Consider the following 18,056-nt stretch of genomic DNA (forward strand, 5'->3'; position numbering starts at 1 on the left):
GTTAACTCCTCATTAAAACTTCACTTCCTGTAAACGTTCCAATTCTTTTACTTCACCTGGTCAGCAACTTGTTCTGAGTTGCATAATATGAAACCTGCTGTGCTAGCTGAAGGGAGATGGAACTTCCAACAACATGGGTAAGATAGTTACGTATATCTTCAAGTTAATAGAGTTCAGTGAGGGTCACATACCCCCTTGTCTCATTACAGTGACTGTCCAGTTATGGGCTCAAAAATGGTCTTATTGGGGATGCATACCTGCTATTTCTTTTCCTCAGAATTTGCTCCTTGGTTACTTCTTATCTCATTTCCATCAGCACAGAGCTTTTGGCTATGGCTACAGTTTAGCTACAATGTCTATGGGAAATCTGCAGTAGTCTGATACACACCTCTTGCCTCATCATTGGTCCAGGCTTCTCCACCCTGCCTCCCCTCTGCAACTCAAATTGTCTATTGTGTTTAGCCCCTTTTTTTTTAGCTTTTTCCTCCCCTTCTTCCAAGAGCTATAACTTTTTTATTTTTCCCGTCAATATAGCCATATGAGGGCTTCTTTTTTGCAGGACGAGTTGTAGTTTTGAATAACACCATTGATTTTACCATATAGTGTACTGGAAAACGGGAAAAAAATTCCAAGAGCGGTAAAATTGCAAAAACTGCAATTCCACAATTGTTTTTTATTTATCATGTTCACTGTATGGTAAAACTGACCTGACAATATGATTTTACAGGTCAGTACGAGTAAGCAGATACCCAACATGTATAGTGTTTTTTGTTTGTTTTTTATTTAAGTGGTGAAAAAAAATTCTGAAATTTGTATGAAAATTTTTTTTGCTTTTGTCGCAATTTTCCGAGACCCGTAGAGCTTTCACGGGTTGTGTGCTGGCTTATTTTTTGCACCCTGAGTTGATGTTTTTACTGATACTGTGTGTGGTGGATACAATGTTTTGATCACCTCTTATTGCCTCTCATTAAAATGTTGCAGCGGGCAAAAAAACGTAATTCTGGCATTTTTAATTTTTTTTACATTAGGTGGTTTACTGATCGGATGAATTTATTTTATATTTTGATAAAGCACAGCGCAGCAATACCAAATGTGTTTTTTTTTCTTTTAAATTGCTCTGTTTTCAATGGGGCAGAAGGGGGAGATGATCTGAACTCTTGTCCAATCGCTTGTGCTATATATAGCAGTACTTCAGCACTGCTAGGTATAGTAAAAATCACGATCTCCTGTGAACGCTAGCCATGGACTGGCATTCACAGGAGGATCGTAGCGACAGGCAAGGGGGTCATCAGCAGACCCCAGCTGTCATGACAACCCTTCGGTGCCCCGCGATCACGTCACGGGCACGCCGATGGGAGTGTGGAATGACGCCCTATTAGCGCGTGTTAAAAGCAGCTGTCAGCAGGATTTAACAGGCGGGGGCAGAGCACCTCCCCACCGGCAGAGGTTAAAGGCACATGATGGCTGATAAACTCGGCCGTTATGTGCGCGGAAAGATGCGGGCTCAGTGTGTGAGCACGCATCAAAGGCAGGTATATGACATATGACGTAAACATAGGTAATATGTCGTGAAGGGGTTAATCACAAGTCCATCACAGGATCACCAGGAAGTCAGTGCACGTAGAACTGATAAAACTGAACTGGCAAAATGAAGATATAATATACACTGCCAACTAGAATGATAAAAAAGTTTACTAGGTATTTGTAATACAAATAGTAAGGGGAGTGAGCCTCAGTAAAGGTCATTGGAATGCTCTTCCTGAAAGTCTTGCAGTGGAAACAGGCTGACGATGACTCAATGAACAAGCAAAAAACTCGTTCATCAGGAGAAGTGATCTTTTAAGCAATTCAAAAGATAATCATTCTCAACAGCATATCACCCTGTGTAAACAGGACATGTGCTGCCGAGAGAGAGCAATGGCAGCCTATGCGTACAGAACGATTTATTACTAATTATTCTGTGAGCTTATTAAATGCAATTTGATTATCTAAACAGGCTATTAACTAACCACTGATCAGCAAATAAGTACCAATTGGCAATTGTTTCATGCCACAAATCATATGATGTATACACACCTTTAGGCTTTATTCACACATCAGTATTTTTGATCAGTATTTCTATCCAAAATCAGGAGTGTCTCCAAAATACAAAACAGGTGTCAATCTTTCCAGTATTTGCTGGAGTGATCCAGAAGTTACAACTCAATGTAAATCTGTGAGAGCCTCCTTCAGGCTCTCATAGACTTACACTGAGAACTTGTGATCGTTATACCTCTGACTTCCGGTCAGTCAGAAGCTGGGGTCACAAGATGGCGGTGCAGGACCGGAGCGGCACCGGGAATAGCTGAAGACAGCAGGTAGTATGTTCTAGGAGCAGGGATCTTAGATTAGTTGCACCACTCCAGCGCTGAAATAAAAAACTCGCTGGAGTGGTGCTTTAACTGTACTAATTATAAAAGTGAAATCCTGTGAAGTTAACATCCCTTGGGTAGACGTAACAATACAAAAGCTGTCATAATTTACACAAAAATCCTATAAAAAATGTATTTGCTCATTGTTTTTTGGTTATGATGCCCTTAATAACCTAGCCACCAAGCTAGCAGTTAACAAAACTGAAAGAGACTAAAAACCAATTTGTATACTATAATATCAAAACTTTTTCTCACTTGTTTCAGTAACTTCAGTTGTGTAATTCAGGAACAATGTCACCATCTAGTGAAAGAAAAACAATTCTTCATATTCTGGATTTGCCCATGATATAATTGCCAAGAACTAACGAATGACATAGATTCTTACATAGATTCTGGTAAGAAGACTTTCACATAACATTTAGTTCAATTTGACATAGTCTTACAGGTTTAACTCTTTATTAAAAAGAATTCAGCTGGTAAGAAATTGTAGAAGTACATGTAGATTGCAAGGAATGGTTAAATGTGGTCCCAGGATCAATTTCTAAATATGTTACTATTATTTTTTATAGTGTCAGTGATATTTATAAATGATTACTTTTTATGAGTATTAAATACTTAATAGGACTTAAAAGGGGTTGTCCAGTAGTGGACAACCCCTTAACTGCTCATGTGCAACACATAACATAAAAAAGACCATAAACTTACCTGCCAAACCGGCGCTGGTCCTGTAATTCCTGGCAGTCATGTGGCATTGTTATGTCCCGTGACCACTGCAGCCAATCAAGAGGCCATTGATTGGCTGCAGCATTCATAGTTACGTGAGACAGAATTTTTTTTTTATTTTAGACTTCTACTGTTCATTGCCTAGGTTACCAACTACTTCGGTAGTCTATCAGAGGTGACCGCTTTCATAGGCTAGGAGTTTTTTTTTTTTAATAATAATGTTAGCAATTACTTGCTTTTGCATGGGAACAGCTTCACTTGCAAATCCACACACCGATACAGTCAGCCAGGGCCGGACTGGCTACCCGGCAATTCTGGCAAATGCCAGATGGGCTGGTGCGAGCTATGGGCCTCTCATTCAGGCACACCTGCATGACTGAAACTGGTGGTTCCTGGGAGAAATAAAATGTATTTTGTCCCTGGTGCCGCACTTTCAGTACAGCGGCTGGGCACCTTCATAATACTATTAACCTGCAGATTAACCCTATATCTGCAGGGAAAATAGTTATCTGAACTGACAGGTTCCCTTTAAATTTCACAGCAGTTTGCATTCTGTAAATGTGCTATATATCTCGAGCGATCCACAAAAAACATATATCACATTCACTTCATAGCAAGTGGGCCTGTGTGCTCACAAATGCCAGGGCTGAATTTAAGTCCCAGTCCGACCCTGCAGTCAGCATTGCATTTTTGCAATTGAAACCTGTTCACCTACAAAGCCCAGCTATTTTTCTGAAAAAACAATTAGCCACTGTGGTTATCAGATGGGACTTGGCAACCACGTGTGGGTTTGCCCTTGGTCTGAAAGAGTTTGTAGAGTGTACAGGATTAAGCACCTATGGGATGATTACCTGGTTGAAGAATGGAGCCTCTGTTGGAGGTTTAGTCACATCTAGGTTACAAGTACTGAAATTGACACAAATTCTCTATTTGGACCAATGGAAAATAATTTTGGGCATGCGGTAGCAGTAAGATTGATATGTGGATTTTTACATTTGCACTATGTCAGTTTATGTTGTAGATTATTTGCAGATTTTTGGTGGATTTTGGTAAAAATTTCCCATGGATCTATAGCAAAAATCCACAAATACATTTTTCTCACTTTCCCTGACAGCCCCATGGCAATGCTTCTCTGGTCTCCTGCCAACCTTTGTACACCCAGCATGTAGTGATGGTTCGTGGTGACGTGGCAGCCAATCACAGGCTCCAGCGGTCACATGAATTAAGCAATTAAATTCTCCATAGCAAAATCAATGAGTGTGAACATACTTTTAGAAGCCAGAATATCACTCCATACAACGTCAAAATTACAGAAGACACAATTGAGCCTATTGGAAATCAGTAGTAACCTTTAGGAGACCAATCTGGAAATGCATTTGGGTGACTGTTATGAACAATTCACAATGCAAATGTGAACAGTGGCTAAGTCCCTGTGTGAGTGGTAGTGAGTTAAATCAGTGGATTGGGAAACCTTATCTTTTCACTAATGTGCTTCTGCCCAAAGGGTTGTGCTACACAAGCACTCCTGTTTGTTTTTGGGGTTAGATTCACACAACATTTAACATTGTTTCTGTTGCACTATTTATCTATTTGTGCTATATCATTTTAGGCTGTATGTTCCCTTATTACTATACTCTATAAAGAAACTGTAGAAAATGGAAATTATATAGTTATATTACAGAACTAGAAGGAACTGCTCAGGCAGTATTGCAAGGTTTTTCTTTTGCTATGATATTTTCGGACTGATTATTGTACCATACGTGTTCCCTGACCTCATGCATAGTTATAGTCTTTTAGACTTTACTCATATATCTTTCAGAAACAAGGAAGTTTATGGAAAGTTTGTCTCAAGCAAAGGTGACTTATCAGACGAGTTTTAAAGAGGAAACTGCTCAGGAGGAAACAATGTTGATAAAAAGATCTGGCTTTAAAGGGATATTCCACCTCATAAATACATAAATTACAAGGATATGCCATCACTTTATGATCAGTGGATCTTCCAGCCTCTGGGTCTGTTTTCCCAGCTGTACTCCTTAAGCACCCATATTGAAAGGAGCTGTGCTGTAGTTCCTCTGCACAGCAAGTGGGCTAGGGCACCACTGTGCAAGAATAAAACTGAAGGAGGCGCAGCTCTTCATTTTTAGGGAAAGTGAGGACCGAGAGGTCGGTTGCCAGTTGTGAAGTGGTGGCATATACTGCCAGGAGGAATAATAATAATAATTTTTTATTTGTATAGCGCCAACATATTCCGCAGCACTTTACATTTTAGAGGGGACTTGTGCAGACAATAAAAGACATTACAGAATAACAATAATTACATAAATCAGCAGATACCAGGAGGAGTGAGGGCCCTGCTCGCAAGCTTACAATCTATGAGGAAATAGGGGAGACACAAAACAATTGCTTGTATTACACGGTCCAGCCATCAATATAATAAATAAGGTGTTCACAAAATGCTGCATGAATCAGTCACCAACCAGTATGTGTACAGACACAGGGGGCTATTAAGTGCATGGAGGGTGTGTCAACAGATGATACGTTCCTGGTTTTGAAGAAAATTTTGTGTGGGCAAAACAGGGATAGTTAGATAAGTGAGGTGAGGCTAGTCTAAAGAAATGTGTTTTTAGGGCACGCTTAAAACTGTGGGTATTGGGGATTAATCAAAGAGTCCTAGGTAATGCAGTCCAAAGAAATGGTGCAGTTCGCGAGAAGTTTTGTAGACAGGAATAGGAGGTTCAGATTATTGAGGATGTTAACCTTAGGTCATTAGCAGAATGGAGGGCACGGGTAGGATGATAGACAGAGATGAGGGAGGAGATGTAGGGTGGTGCTGAACCATGGAGCGCTTTGTGGGTGAGAGTGAAGAGTTTATGTTGAACTCTATATCGGATGGGCAACCAATGCAATGACTGGCACAGCGTGGAGGCATCGGTGTAGTGGTTGGTGGAATATGATCCTGGCAGCTGCATTCAGGACGGATTGGAGAGGGGAGCGTTTAGTAAGAGGGAAACCGATTAGAAGAGAGTTGCAGTAGTCCAAACGAGAATGAATCAGAGCAACAGTAAGAGTTTTTGCAGAGTCAAAGGTAAGAAAAGGTCAAATTCCAGAAATGTTTTTGAGGTGTAGATGACATGAGCGAGCGAGTGATCTGATGTGAGGAGTGAAGGAAAGATCTGAATCAAGTATGATCCCAAGACAGCAGCATGTTGCCGGGGAGTAATGGTAGAAACCACACACGGAGATGGCAATATTGCGCATAGGTAGGTTAGTGGAAGGAGGAAACACAGTTTTTGACAGGTTCAGTTTCAGTTAGAGGGAGGACATAATGTTAAAGACCGAGGAAAGACAATCACTGGTGTTTTGTAATAATGCAGGAGTGATGTCAGGAGTAGAGATGTATAATTGGGTATCATTGGCTTAGTGATGGTACTGAAAACCAAATCTACTGATTATTTGTCCAATAGAGGCAGTATATGAGGAGGAATAACAAAGGAATGACAATAAATCAAGTTTTAATAAATATGTTCCATAGTAGTAATCTCATGGGAAACACCAATTTCTACTGAAACATACATGTCAGGAGAGATAACAGGTTCTCTTTAAAAATTCATGCTGGATGCTGGGATGTATCAGCAGGAATACAGGAGTGCGCTATTAGCGTCCATGGTCCATGGAATATTAATTCCAAGAAGTAGGTAAGCATAGATGCAGTAGTTTATTTAGGTATACGGCAAAATACAATATCCATTTTTTGGCAACAGATCAGAGCCTTCGTCAGGTGGATATGCGGAGTTAAAACACTGCAACTTGCTTACTATACTTATCTGCTACTTGGAATTAACCTTCCGTGGACATTGACGTTAACAGCGCACTCCCATATTCCTGCAAATATATCCCAGAATATCTATTTCCCAATCACATACTTGATCAGGAAGAGATACAGCAGCCAACAAAGGTGAGTGTATAATTGTGCACTCCAATCGCCAACATAAATATTCTACTTAAAGAAGGCGCCACATTCCACTAAAAATGATGGGACTATTTTGTAAAGGATCAGTTTTGGCATAATGGTGGTGGTTTGACTGCTGGGATCTTCCCTAATTTGGAGATTTTGAGTTGCAACCCTGTTGCTACTCTGAAGCTGTTCGTTTAAAAGATAAAAAAAAAAAAAAAAAATTAATAATAGCCCCTTTTTCCATTCTGTACATAAAAATGTAAAAATAAAAAAACACCAGATTTAGCATTGTCTGACAGAATCCAAACTTTTAAAATATCACATAATCTATCCTGCAGGATGACACAATAAAAATAATTGCAGGAATTGCTGTTTTGGGTCATTTTTCCCCACTAAAATGGAATGAGCAGTAACCCCAGTCCTGATAGGTCACTTGTACACAATGAGTTTTTGGTGAGTTTTTTTACCTCACTATCTGTAAGCCAAAACAAGGAGTGGAACAATCAGAGGAAAAGTATAATAGAAACACGTCACCACTTCTGGATTTATCACCCACTCCTGGTTTTGGCTTACAAATACTGATGGAAAATACTGACCAAATACTGAACGTGTGAACATGGCCATATGGTACCAATTAAAATTACAGCTGTACCTGCAAAACAAAGGCCTGGTGCAGCTCCATTGATTGAACAATAAAAAAGGCACGAGTCTCAAAATATGGCAACACAAACAAAATTTTATTTTGTAAGATATTTATTTTGTTAAATATTCAAACATTAAACATTATATACATTTGGTATCTCATTAGTTATACTGACCGACAGAATAACATGTTATTTTTACTGCCCACTGGAAAAAAAAAAAGCAACAATGACAGAGACACATTTTTTAGCTATTCCACCCCACAAAGAATTAATTTTTGGGGAAAAATGTGACAGTGAAGACATCTGTGGTACTTGCCAAAATGCTGTGTATTTCTTTGTGCCTCTTGACATAGCATAGAGCATACAAACCAAGATACATGGGGAGCAGGGGTGGATTGAGACTAGCCGGGGCCCCGGGCAGTTTAGGGTGCATGTATCACGTAACATGCCACATGATATTTTTGGGAAGTCATGTGACATGTCACATGAAGAACTCACAGGTGCTCTGGTGCACATCAGTAGACGCCATTTTTTTTCCCTTACATACAGCGCTAAACATAACAATAGAGGATACCAAGTAATAAGGGATGAGGTAATACATAACAAGAGGGGATGCTATGTAATAAGGGACCGGGTTATACATAACAAGAGGTGATGCTATGTAATAAGGGACAGGGCTATACATGACAAGGGGGGATGCTATGTAATAAGGGACGGGGTTATACATAACAAGAGGAGATGCTTTGTAACAAGGGATGGCGCTATACATGACAAGAGGGGGTGCTATGTAATAAGGGATGGGGCTATACATGACAAGAGGGGGTGCTATGTAATAAGGGACGGGGCTATACATAACAAGGGGGATGCTATGTAATAAGGGACGGGGCTATACATAACAAGAGGGGATGCTATGTAATAAGGGATGGGGCTATACATAACAAGAGGGGATGCTATGGAAGAAGAATTTTTTTTCCCTTACATACAGGCCTGAACAAAACAAGTGAAAACCCTATATATTAAGTGACGGTGCTTTACACAATAAGAGAGTTTCTTTTGCAAACAAAAGTATTACTCCAATCAAATCAGCAAATAAAGCTGCATTTACACTGAAAGATAATCAATGAAGAAGCGTTCTTATGATATATCCTTCCATTTTAAACAGGCTGCCAATCACCCTATGAATGAGCAAAACGCTCGTTCATCAGGTGAAATTACTTTTTGTGCAGCACAAAAGATCATTGTCCTCTGTAAACAGGACTCGCACTGCCGAGAACAGTGATCATGGTTTACCGATCAGTGGTTGTTTAGTGTCACTGATCACCCGTGTAAACCTTTGAATTGTGCAGATACAGAATAAATATTTACAGCCAGTAACTTACCGCTGATGTCTCATCTGATTACAGCCATTTTCTTTATTTCTTCTCCATCTTGTCAAACCTTCTTGCCGACGTCCCAATGCCGTGATATGGCCACTGCAGAGTTTGCCGTACTGTTCACTGTGCCCCTAAAATTAAAAACGTCACATATGTGTGTCCCTCATTTTATATATACATACACATATATATACACACTTGTTTCCTAAAAAAAATGAATCCCCCACACTGTGCCGCTGAATACAGACATGCACTCACCATTAACCCCTTTCCGGCCCAAGGCGTACTAATGCGCATCTGTGCCCTGGGCCTTATGGGCCAGATACGTATTAGTACGCCTTGGCAATTTCGCCTGCACACAAGCAGTAACCAATGAGGTAACTCACACATACTCCCCCCCATACCTACTAATTACTACTGAGTGGTCTCAGACTATGTGGCGCTCTACCTGGGCCACGCCCCCTCCTTCCGACCAGTTGCCGATCGTGTTCGTCGCTCACATCCAGGCCACGCTGCTCCTCCTGCTCTGGTGCTCGGCGGCTGGAGGTAACCGGGACCAGGGTGTGGCAGGATCAGGGCTGATGGGGACAACCATTAAAATCTGGGGCTTGGAGGAAGTTTTGTCTCTGTGAATGGATTAGTTGCATGGAGGCTAGTGTGAGGCTCGCTGGTGATTCACGGAGTGTCACGATGACGTGGGAGCCATAAATGTGGGAAGTGCTGGCTTGTCAGCTGTAATCCTTCACATGTCTGTGACCTGCAATGAATAAAAGGATATCGATGCCAGGCCCCCCTGCTTCCTCAGGGCCCCAGCACTTGCCATACTTGCCTCTCCTCGATCCTCCGCAGCTCCGGCGTCTTCCTCATCTCCTGAGGAGTCCTGACCTGCCGCCAGCGAGGAGAGGTGAGTATTTGATTTTTTTTTATATATATATGGGGCCCATACTGTATGGAGCTATATATGGGGCCCATTATACTATATGTGGCTATATATGGAGCCCATACTGAATGGAGCAATATATGGGGCCTGTACTGAATGGAGTAATATATGAGGCCCGTACTGAATGGAGCAATATATGGGGCCTGTACTGAATGGAGCAATATATGAGGCCCGTACTGAATGGAGCAATATATGGGGCCTCTACTGAATGGAGCAATATATGGTGCCCGTACTGAATGGAGCAATATATGGGGCCTGTACTGAATGGAGCAATATATGGGGCCCATTATACTATATGTGGCTATATATGGGGCCCATACTGAATGGAACAATATATGGGGCCTGTACTGAATGGAGCAATATATGGGGCCCGTACTGAATGGAGCAATATATGGGGCCCGTACTGAATGGAGCAATATATGGGGCCTGTACTGAATGGAGCAATATATGGGGCCCATACTGAATGGAGCAATATATGGGACCTGTACTGAATGGAGCAATATATGGGGCCCGTACTGAATGGAGCAATATATGGGGCCCGTACTGAATGGAGCAATATATGGGGCCTGTACTGAATGGAGCAATATATGGGGCCCATACTGAATGGAGCAATATATGGGGCCCATACTGAATGGAGCAATATATGGGGCCTGTACTGTATAGACTCACAGATGACGTCCTGCCAGCCCTGGGTGATCAAAACCTGCGCCGGGGACGCCGGATGGTTAGAGATTCACGGCCTCCTATCCAGCCACCAGGTAGCACTGACCTGGATGCTGGACCGGAGTCCCGTGAATCGATTCGCTCATCTCTAGTCCCAATTGTCCCGGATTCAATGGACAGTGCCAGATTTGGGTCTGTGCCCTGCAGTCTCGGGCGTCTGCTACATGTCCCTCATTACCAGTGCCCCTCTGACAACTGCTCCTGCCAGGGGAGAAAGAAATGATAAATGGGCATGGATTTGGGTGTGGCCAAAGTTTACCGCGCCAAACTACGAGCACCGCATGATCTGTCCCTCTTTTTATTCTTCAAAAGTTGGGAGGTATGCATACTGTGTGTAGGGGGACAGTGGGGCATAATATTGTCATTGATAATTTATCCAGAACCAAGGACATCAATATCAAATGCCCAAACAACCTCTTTAATGAAAAGTCTAAAAAACATGGAAATGGAACTTTTTTGTGGTGTTAGCCGTTCTTGGGGTCAGCAACATAAACTGAAGATCTGGCATTGTCATGGGGTAGAGGCAGGGGTTGCCAGGTCCTGGAGCCTAGAGGAAGGGGGCACAAAAGTTTCCTTTGGCCTATATGAGACTACTAATACCATTAAAGACCCGTAATAGTTGGGGGCCATGAGCTTCAGACTATGTCACTGGGTGTAGGGTCGGACAGTACAGCTGCTGCACGAGGTCTAAGACCACACATATAACCAAGGGGAATGAGTGTATGAGTTTATGGAGGGCACAGGCGGCCATGAATGTGGACCACGTGCAGTAGTCGCACTGTGGGACACTAACCTTGTAAAGACTAACACCGGCACAAGTCACCATTGTACAAGTGTATGTACAAAATGTCTTAAAAAAAATCTTGAAACTACAGGCAAATTTTACAGGTGTTAAAACACTACAAAAACTCTGTATGAAGGAGCCCGAAATATCGTGTGACCATGAACAATGTCAGGTCTGAATGGCGGCCATATCTTATTACTCATCTCTGCTGTAACTGGGCCTGAAGCAACTGAGGAAATATTTTCCATATTGCATCTTTTCAGTATTGCCATGTCATATGTATTTATAGCTTTACGCCTGCAGGGAGGAATTTCCTTTGCACCTTACAGTAAAATGGTGCTGACAATAACTATGGTCACTGCTCATGTTCCAAATTCCCAGTCACGTGATTTCTCCCTCACGTAATACAAGGTCATGTGACTGAAGAGAAGCGAGCACGTTTACCACATTGTAACACGTGAAACTGACCAGTAGATGTCGCACAAGCCCAGTATGAACTGTCAGAGGCTCAGTCACATATCGCTCCCAGTCCGCCCACTCACTGCAGACACGCCCTTCCTGTACGTGCTGCAACACCTTCTCTTAACTCTTTTGCTGCTGGAGACGAGGCCTCATGTGCCTTGTGATTAGCCTCCATGTCTAAGGCGGGACGTATACAGTTAACGAGCCCTGTCATTGACAAAGCACAGCCCTGACCTTTCTCCTCCGCCCTATAACGACTTCTAGGAACGGAGCCCAGGATTGTGACTGAGCCACAGCTAGGATAAACATAGGTAACCCCAACATTTCCGTCTCCCGGGCCCCATAGGTTGTCATTACCGATGTGCAGGGGCCAGTGAGCTGGCAGCAAAATATAACCGTGTATGGAAGAAGCATGTGCCCTGGCTGTGTGACCCCAGGATACAGGAGAGCGCCCACACTGCTGTCATGGCTGGAGCTAGCTCACATGTACCTGGCCTCTCTAGCTTTCTTTCTTTTTTTCTTTCTTTCCTTCTTTCTTACTTTCCCTTCCTTCTTTATTTTTTCCTTCCCCCCTTTTCTTTCTTTCACTTTCCTTTCCCTTCTCCTTCTTTCTTTCCTTTACTTTGTCTCATTTCTCTTCCTTCCCTCCCTCCATAACATCTCATTTTTCCCTTCTCTTTCTCCACTTCTCTTTCTCTCCTTCCCTCCTTTCTTCCTTTCCCTTCTTTCTCCTTCCCTCCTTTCCCTTCTCTTTCTCTCCTTCCATCCCCTTCCCTCCTTTCTTCCTTTCCCTTCTCTGTCTCTCCTTCCCTCCTTTTCCTTCTCTTTCCCTCCTTTCTTCCTTTCCCTCCTTTCTTCCTTTCCCTCTTTTCTTCCTTTCCCTCTTTTCTTCCTTTCCCTCTTTTCTTCCTTTCCCTCTTTTCTTCCTTTCCCTCTTTTCTTCCTTTCCCTCTTTTCTTCCTTTCCCTCCTTTCTTCCTTTCCCTCCTTTCTTCCTTTCCCTCCTTTCTTCCTTTCCCTCCTTTCTTCCTTTCCCTCCTTTCTTCCTTTCCCTCCTTTCTTCCTTTCCCTCCTTTCTTCCTTTCCCTCCTTTCTTCCTTTCCCTCTTTCCCTCCTTTCTTCCCTCCCCTTTTCTCTTTTTCTCTCCTTTCCTCCTTTTTCTTTTCTTGTTCTCTCCTTTCCTCCTTTTTCTTTTCTTGTTCTCTCCTTTCCTCCTTTTTCTTTTCTTGTTCTCTCCTTTCCTCCTTTTTCTTTTCTTGTTCTCTCCTTTCCTCCTTTTTCTTTTCTTGTTCTCTCCTTTCCTCCTTTTTCTTTTCTTGTTCTCTCCTTTCCTCCTTTTTCTTTTCTCGTTCCTTCATTTCTCTTTCTCTCTCCTTCTTCACCTGTTATTGCAGACACAATCACACCTATTCAGTCGGCATATTTTTCAAATAGCTTTAGTTAATTGACCCAAATATTTCACCAATAATTGCACATCTAGTTTTTGTTGTGAGTTATTTATTCCTTTGTTTGTATTGTGGGATGAGCTGTAGTTTTGAATGCAACCCCTTGGGTTTTCCCTATTTTGAGAAGTGCCTGGTGCTGTCTGACCGGTCTGACACAGAGTGACTGCAGACTTATCATTTTAGACTGGACAACCCCTTTAACACCACATTCACACACCTGTGTGTCATGATTTATGATTCACAGTCCACTCGTGGGTTTTCCAGACCCAAACTGAAGAGCCTTGTAAGCATATATGAGTTCGGGTTTTGAGACCCGTGCCCAGTCCTTGCATCACAGTCCGTATTGAGACCACATGGATATTGCTACATCAATAATGCCGCATTCTCACATTGATACATGGATGTGTAAATGTGTCATTACCCTCCCCAAGTCCAGTACTGAGTCTCCCCCTCTGCTTTCCTGGTATCTTTTATTGTCTGTAGGTCCAATATCGCATCAACAGTTCTGCACCCAATCAGTTAGTAATCAACTCGGGCAGAGCTGCTGAACTCACTAACTTCAGAGCTGTCAACGTAACATCAGCATTGCAAACAATAAAAGACACCAGGAGCGGCAGCCGAGACTCTGTACTGAACCCAGGGAAGGTGATAAAAAAAATAGTGTTTATTATAAAAAAAATAAAAATAAATTACGCCGTGGAGTGGGGTTTTCCGAAACCAGAAAACCCACTTACAGAGAACCTGTTATGTAAAATAATGCTATAAACCTACACATATGGGGTTAATCTGCAGGCTAATAGCGCACTGACACTGTCCGGCGCCAGCATTGAGAGCTTCGCCGCTGGTAGAAAATGAACTTAATTCCCCAAGGCAGCGTTCGGCTTCTAGTCATAGGGGTGGCGGCAGCATGGTTTCAGTCACCGCCAGGGGCGTAACGATCACGGTCTCAGGGAGTGCGACCGTGACAAGCGCCAATTTCATCTGAAAGCCGAATGCTGCTGGAGGAAATAAAATTAATTGCCTCCGGGCAGCGGGCTCCCAGTGCGGGCGCCACACGGTGTCAGAATGCTATTAACCTGCAGATTAATCCCATTTCTTCAGGTTAAAGGGACTCTGTCAGCACAGAATGACTGTTCAAACCAAGTACAGACGTGCGGTGCATCACGGCGGGGTCAATTATTTAAGTGCACCTTCTCACCTGCTTGGTTTTCATCTATCTCCACTTTTCTCTGCATCTATGAAGCTGTCAGTCAAAGAGGAGTGGGGGTGGAGATAGAATGAAAACAAGCAGGTGATGAGGTGTATTTAAATGATTGGCCCCACCGTGATGCATCGAGTACTTGGTTTGAACAGTCATTCTGTACTGACAGTCCCTTTAATGTCGTTATTTTACATGACCTGTTCCCTTTTGGGATTTTTTTTTTAATTTTTTTGTACACTCATTATGCCTGATTTGTCAAGACCAGCATTGTTCACTCCAGTATTGATGAGATGTGCTGGAGTCAGACACTCCTGATTCATGAAGAGGCATACGTCAGGAGCGTCAGAAGAGCGGCATACACCTCTGTGTGCACCTCGCCAAACACCCTATTCCAGCCCCTGTTGGGGTAAGACTTGTGCCATAGAGATCGGTACTGCTCGTCATGAATTTGTTAAGCAGCGGTCTTCACGCCCTGTCCCACCCCAACTCTGCCCATTTTGATGAAACTGGCGTGAAGATGCCAAGTCACAACATTTAGGCGCAACTCTGAGTAGTAATTTTTACAAAGCTTTTACGCTAGTATTCTGCCGTAAAAGCTTGGATGAATTGGGCCCATAGACTTGAATAGGTGAGTCTCATCAGCAAAACAGAAGATATTCATGCATGATGCAATTTTTTTCACATGAACATTCGGTCCTTCTAAAAAAGCTGTAATCTGAACAGTCCTGCTGATTAAAATTGGTCCGAGTGCCAGTTTTTCCACAGACCGAAATTACAGTTATGTTAATGTAGCCTTATGATTGTTCTCTCCCAATATAGTTTGTATCAGGCTATATTTTTAATGTCAAAAAATCGGCCTATCTAAATTCTGTCTTCTATCTGTACTCCGCTCAGTCCAGAGTATCAATATATGATTAGGGGAAGTCCCCTCTGCACCACACCGCTAATAAGAGCAATGTGTCAGTGCTGCAGCGTGGGAATGGAGGGAACCCAGCATGAAGATATGGCCCCACATCCAAAACTTATACATTGGTCTATTGTGTCTAAGTAAAAATTTACTGAACAGGTAGTTCTTAGTTTAACATTCTGATCAGACTGTATGAAGCCCACTGCCACGTCACAGTGAACCTCTTAGTGGGACTTTAAAGGTGTGGCACAGTGTGCCCACCCCCACTGTACCAATACTGCAGCATCGTGGGAGCAACCTGGTGCCACACAGCACCCATGCTGCAAGGCAAAACTGCCATAACTTCAGGTCACATCATCCGACAGGCATAGCAAAAATGGCCACCACACAGCCACACAGCACCAACACCAAGTGAAGAGATCTAAAAATGTATGGTCTGTCCCCTCTTTTCTCTTTACTAGGAATTGCACAACTCCCCTTTGACCCAGTCGATCTTAATTAGCAGGAGGCTGCAAGAGGGGTTCTACCTACAGGTGCATCTCACTAAATTAGAATATCATCAAAAAGTTGATTTATTTCAGTTCTTCAATACAAAAAGTGAAACTCATATATAAAGTCATTACAAACAGAGTGATCTATTTCAAGTGTTTATTTCTATTAATGATGATTATGGCTTACAGCCAATGAAAACACAAAACTCATTATCACAGTAAATTAAAATAATTAACAAAAAACACCCGCAAAGGCTTCCTAAGCGTTTAAAAGGGTCCCTTAGTCTGTTTCAGTAGGCTTCACAATCATGGGGAAGATTGCTGACTTGACAGATGTCCAGATGGCAGTCATTGACACACTCCACATGGTCCCAGAGTTCCAATTTTCATTTGGAAATCAAGGTCCCAGAGTCTGGAGGAAGAGTGGAGAGGCCACAATCCTAGCTGCTTGAGGTCTAGTGTGAAGTTTCCACAATCAGTGATGGTTTGGGGAGCCATGTGTCATCTGCTGGTGTAGGACCACTGTGTTTTATCAAGACCAAAGTCAGCGCAGCCGTCTACCAGGAAATTTTAGAGCACTTCATGCTTCCCTCTGCTGACAAGCTTTTTGGAGATGGAAATATCATTCTCCAGCAGGACTTGGCACCTGTGCACACTGCCAAAAGTACCAATACCTGGTTTAAAAACAACAGTATCACTGTTTTTGTTTGGCCAGCAAACTCGCCTGACCTTAACCCCATAGAGAATCTATGGGGTATTGTCAAGAGGAAGATGAGAGACACCAGACCCAACAATGCAGACGAGCTGAAGGCTTCTATCAAAGCAACCTGGGCTTCCATAACACCTCAGCAGTGCCACAGGCTGATCGCCTCCATGCCACGCCGCATTGATGCAGTAATTGATGCAAAAGGAGCCCGACCAAGTATTGAGTGCATTTACTGAACATACATTTCAGTAGGCCAACATTTTGGATTTTAAAAACATTTTTCAAGATGGTGTTATAAAGTATTCTAATTTACTGAGATAATGACTTTTGTGTTTTCATTGGCTGTAAGCCATAATCATCAACATTAGCAGAAATAAACACTTGAAATAGATCACTCTGTTTGTAATGGCTCTATATAATATATGAGTATCACTTTTTGTATTGAAGAAGTGAAATAAATTAACTTTTTGATGATATTCTAATTTAGTGAGATGCACTTGTATTTTTGCTCTCAGCTTTTAGTCTGAGACCATGTGGAAGGTGAGTTTTTGTTTTTTAGATCTATACACTTGGTGTTGGTGCTGTGTGGTAGCCATTGTTGCTGGGATGCTATAATTGTGGGGTCATGTGACCTGGAGTATTGGGGGGGCTTTGTCTTGCAACATGGGTGCTGTAGGGCACCAGGTTGCTTCTGGCAGGGTCTCGCTACGGCAGTGGTCGACACACCATTGCACCTTTAAGGTCAGGAAACCATGGAGAGGTTCACTGTGACGTGGCAGTGGGCTTCATACAGTCTGATTAGAATGTTAAGCTAACAACTTCATATTCCGTTTTGTAAATTTTTGCTTAGCCGCAATGGATCAATGTATAAATTTTAGATGTGCAGTCCATGTCTTTTTTCTGCAGCTGTATTATACCAGCATGAAATGAGTGCTAGCAAACATCACTGTAGAGAGATCCCTCTCCCCAAGAGACAGCAGGGAAAAAAAAGCTGTGTTCTAGCCCAAAAAAAACAGACTAGAGCAGCAGTGGAAAGCCAAAGCTGAACCCGGGGCGAGAGAAAGTACTTGCTCTGTTTGTTGTTTTAGGTTGATACAGTACCAGTCATAGATTTGGATACACTTGTTCATGTAATGGCTCTTATTGGAATGCGTGCATCTCCATCCCCTCCACCCCCGCTCTGCATTTTCTCAAGCATCATTAGGAATGGAATGGCATCCTACTAACAGTTATGCCTTATTAAGAGTTAATTTGTGGAAGAACTGGCCTTCAGAAAGTGTTTTCGAGCATCA

The 18,056-nt window shown here is 42.5% G+C and overlaps 1 protein-coding gene across 1 annotated transcript in view; it reads left to right on the plus strand.

Moving 5' to 3' along the window:
* The first annotated feature begins 12,119 nt into the window (after positions 1 to 12,119).
* PLGRKT (plasminogen receptor with a C-terminal lysine) overlaps positions 12,120 to 18,056 on the plus strand; it is a 58,339-nt gene continuing 52,402 nt past the window's right edge. The window contains exon 1 of the mRNA XM_073652476.1: positions 12,120 to 12,326. The gene's annotated coding sequence lies outside the window, so the exon portion shown is untranslated. The remainder of the gene's footprint in view (positions 12,327 to 18,056) is intronic.

Source organism: Phyllobates terribilis, unplaced genomic scaffold, assembly GCF_046119375.1.
Source record: "Phyllobates terribilis strain yellow unplaced genomic scaffold, ASM4611937v1 Scaffold_1__5_contigs__length_1240528914, whole genome shotgun sequence".
Lineage (NCBI taxonomy): Eukaryota > Metazoa > Chordata > Amphibia > Anura > Dendrobatidae > Phyllobates > Phyllobates terribilis.